At 41.0% G+C, this 4,225-nt stretch overlaps 1 non-coding gene across 1 annotated transcript; it reads left to right on the forward strand.

Annotated features, from left to right (window-relative positions):
• Positions 1 to 3,900: 3,900 nt before the first annotated feature.
• LOC128291337 (small nucleolar RNA R71) lies at positions 3,901 to 4,007 on the forward strand. The gene has a single exon (XR_008281113.1). It is a non-coding gene; the product is annotated as a small nucleolar RNA R71 (small nucleolar RNA).
• The last annotated feature ends 218 nt before the right edge of the window (positions 4,008 to 4,225 follow it).

Genomic DNA, 4,225 nt, shown 5'->3' on the forward strand with positions numbered 1-4,225 from the left:
TTACATAGGGGCTAATGGAGATGACCTCCTTCCTATGCCGCTCCGTCTGGTGCTGAATCGTGAGGGTGATGAAATAGGCAAGGTCGATGACGTGCCCATGCGACATACACCATAAGAAGTAGGCATCGTGAGTTTTGACGACGCCAGTGCTCTCTCGCCTCCCTGTAATCGTGTGAGATAAAATGGCGTGTAGGTATCTCAGGGATGGTGGGAGTACTGATGCCTTAGAGCGGCTTGGATTGTAGGAGGCTACACCAGGAACCAAAGTGTGCCAGCGCTTCGAGGGAGAAAAATGTATGTGGCAAGTGAGAGCATGTAGTTCATTTTCCTCCTTGAACTCCTCCGTATATAAGCCTAGTACAGCACCGAACTCTAGGACGCTTAGCTGGCAGACTAACCCGCCTAGGTGGAGTTGGACTGTGCCAGAATCATCGTAATTTGTCATTACGGTCTGAAGATGTAACGTTGAGCATAGTTCTATCGTGAGCTCGAGGTATGTTGGTTCGACGATCCCAAAGAACAGCTCCCAAGGGTCAGTGGTTAGGAGGGCCTAAATCATATCAGCCATCTGAACTTGTTCTACGACAGCCCAGTCGATGCAGCGGCTCGTAACTAAGGGTTGGGCCCGAAGTATTTGGAAAAGCTCTTCTTGGGGCCCTCAGGGGAACTGCAGGAGAGGGTGACGAATTTTCGTGGTTGGACCCTCGAAAGATGATGCTCCCTTCCTCTTCTTTGAGGCAGGTACGACAGTTTTCTTTCCTTGTGAAGACGAAATTAAAAGCCTGTAATATAAAGAATAATAAAAATAGGTAAACGAATTCGAAGAAGTAAAAGGCATGAATTTGAACTAACTATTTCAGCCAAGACTATTAATATGAAGCAAACTCAACCACAATAACAATAAGAATGAGAATAGAAATGTAATGGGTATGAGGTTTTCCTAATCTTAATTTAACATTGAATGTATGATAACTAACCTAGGAATGTAAATTAAATGATAGACATTAGCATGGTAATAGCATGAGAATAAGCATAGTAATGTCATGGTTATGAGGTGTTCCTAATAACTTGATTTAACACGAAATGTATGATAACTAACCTAAGAATGTAAATTAAATGATAGAAAAATGAAAAATAGTTCAAAAGATATGAAGATTATGTTGATAATAAGCATTAGAGATAAGTAAAATAGAAGTGAAAAGAGTAAACAAACGCTAAGAGAAAGAGATTGAGCATTAAAAATAAAGTGGAAAGCGGTTCACAGGCATGGCAGGAAGGCCATGTAGAGTTGTAGCGGCTAGGGTTAGGGTTTTTGAATGGGGAAGAAAGTGAGTAGTGCAGGGTATTTATAGATTTTGGCCACACGGCCAAGGCACACACCCGTCTTCCCCAATTTCAGCCCGTGTGATTCGCGAATTTCAAATTTGGGCGCGTCTGACATTTAGTACACAACCATGTTCCTTGGGCGTGTGGGTGCACACGGTCATGTCTGGCATTGTTCGCTTCTCACATGCCCATGTAGGAAATCCCCATGCCTGTGTCAATCTAACAGGTTCGACCACGGATGTTAGACACAGGCATGTCACATGCCCGTGCTAGTTTCTCAGTTTCAACCATGGGTCTTCCACACGGGCGTGTCGCACGCCCGTGTTGTTTTGGAAAGCTCGACCACAGCCATGTTGCACGACTGTGGAATTCTATCGTAGCCCGTGTTTAGGGAAATCCTTACCCTGTATTCACATGGCCATAAGCACGCTCGTGTGCTTGGCCCTGTCTCTGTGGAAAACCTGTATTCGAGAGCTTCATTAGTAAGTTAGATGTTGAAGACTAAATTTTTAAAGAAGTTAATACAGTTAGTGCTCGGGTTGCCTCCCTAGAAGCGCTTATTTATAGTCTAAGCTTGACTTACCTCTCCATTGAATAATCATGGTGGTTTGAGGAGTTTATACTCCTCATTCCTATCATCAATCTCATCAAAATAAGGTTTTAAACGGGTGTTGTTTACCTTAAAAGTGCCAAACTTGGGGTGCCTTACCTCGACCGTACCGAATGGAAAGATACTAAGTACCGTAAGAGGGATTTCTTCATTCGATGTGGTAGCGACAATATGGGGATTTGGGGCATCTAATAAGACTCTATCTCCAATCTTAAGTTGATTTGGAAAGGTATTGAGCTTGTTCTGTCGTAGATTCAATTTGTTGGGTGTTCTTAGTTTATGTGTCTGCCATTCATCGAGTTCCTCGATTTTTAATCTTCGATATTCATGAATAGGTCCTCTACTATTGCTTGAGAATGACTCGTGTACTTCCTTCAAACTCATTTCCTGTAAAGTAGGTTGTACCATATTGTCAGTTCTAGGAGAATGGGTTAAACGATCACCTTCAATTCCTGATGTGTTGCCAGAATTACGAGCTTGAAGGGTGATTGTTTTGTCTCCCACACGGAGTGTGTGTTCACCTGTGCCAACATCAATAATCATTTTAGCAATTGCTAAAAAGGGCCTTCCCAAAATTAAAGGAGTGTTGCTATCCTCTTCTATATCTAGAAAAATAAAGTCAACGAGAAATATAAATTTATCTATTTTAACTAGTACATCTTCAATAAAACCCCTAGGGAACCTTATAATTTTATCTGCTAATTGAATGCTCATCCTAGTTTGTTTGGGTTTCCCGAGACCTAATTGCTTAAATATTTTGTAAGGCATGACGTTAATACTAGCCCCTAAATCAGCTAATGCATTATTAACGTCTAAACTACCAATTAAGCAAGGAATTGTAAAACTCCCTGGATCTTTTAGTTTTTCAGTAGTCTATTTTGGAGAATAGCTGAGCAAACTGTGTGTAGCTCCACATGCGACGCCTCGTCTAACTTCCGCTTATTTTCTAAAAGTTCCTTTAAAAATTTCATTGCGTTTGGTATCTGCGATAGAGCTTCAATAAACGGTAAGTTAATATGTAATTTTTTAAGAGTTTAAGGAATTTACCAAATTGTTCATCTGAGCGGCCTTTCCTTGTTGCGTTAGGGTATGACACACGAGGTTTATATTAGACATTCACCATTTTGTTTTTATTGTTATCTACCTCACCTTGACCTTTGCTTACCACAGTTTCTTGCCTCGGTTCTGGTTCAGGCTCAACAACTCCTTCTTCATCTTGAATATTAATTGCGTTGAGTTGTTCCCTTGGGTTGGGTTCAGTATTACTTGGAAAGCTACCTTGTGGTCATTCGGAAACTAGTTTGGAAAGCTGGCTTATCTAAGTTTCGAGCCCTTGGATCGACGCTTATTGATTTTTAAGTGCTATCTTGGTGTTCTAGAAATGAGTTTCTGACACCGAAATAAACTTTGAGAGCATCTCTTCAAGGTTTGGCTTCTTTTCCTGTTGGTAGGGTGGTTGTTGGTAGCCTGGAGGTGGTTGTGGTCTTTGATTTCCTTGACCGCTCCACAAGAAATTGGGGTGATTCCTCCAACCTGCATTGTAAGTGTTACTATATGGATTGTTTTAAGGTCGATGATTATTACCCATGTAGTTTAATTGCTCATTATCCATGTTGTGGCCATAAGGTTGGTATTCCGAATGGCTTGTTTCACCTCCACTTGCTTAGCACTGCATTACTGGGTGAACCTGTGACGAACTAAGAAACCCATCAATCTTTTTATTTAAGAGTTCTACCTGAATAGAAAGCATGGTGACCGAATCGACGTTATAAACACTGGCTTTTTTCATTAGCTTTGTCCTCATGACTTGCCACTGATAGTTTTTTAGTGACATCTCCTCTATAAACTCATAGGCATCTTCAGGTGTTTTATTATTGATGGTTCCGCCAGCAGCTGTGTCAACCATTTGTCGAGTTGAAGGATTCAGGCCATTATGGAACGTTTGAACCTATAGCCAAAGCGGTAACCCATGGTGAGGGCACCTTCTCAAAAGGTCATTGTATCTCTCCCATGCATCGTAGAGTGTTTCTAAATCCATCTGCACAAAAGAAGAGATATTATTACGTAATTTAGCCGTTTTAGCTGGCAGAAAATATTTTAGTAAAAAATTTTCGGTCATTTGTTCCCAACTAGTAATTGACCCTCGTGGTAACGAGTTCAAACACTATTTATCTTTGTTCCTCAATGAAAAAGGGAATAACCGAAGATGAATGGCATCATCAGAGACACCATTGATTTTAAATGTATCGCATGGTTCTAAGAAGTTGGCTAAATGAGCATTGGGATCCT

This window comes from Gossypium arboreum, chromosome 3, assembly GCF_025698485.1.
Source record: "Gossypium arboreum isolate Shixiya-1 chromosome 3, ASM2569848v2, whole genome shotgun sequence".
Lineage (NCBI taxonomy): Eukaryota > Viridiplantae > Streptophyta > Magnoliopsida > Malvales > Malvaceae > Gossypium > Gossypium arboreum.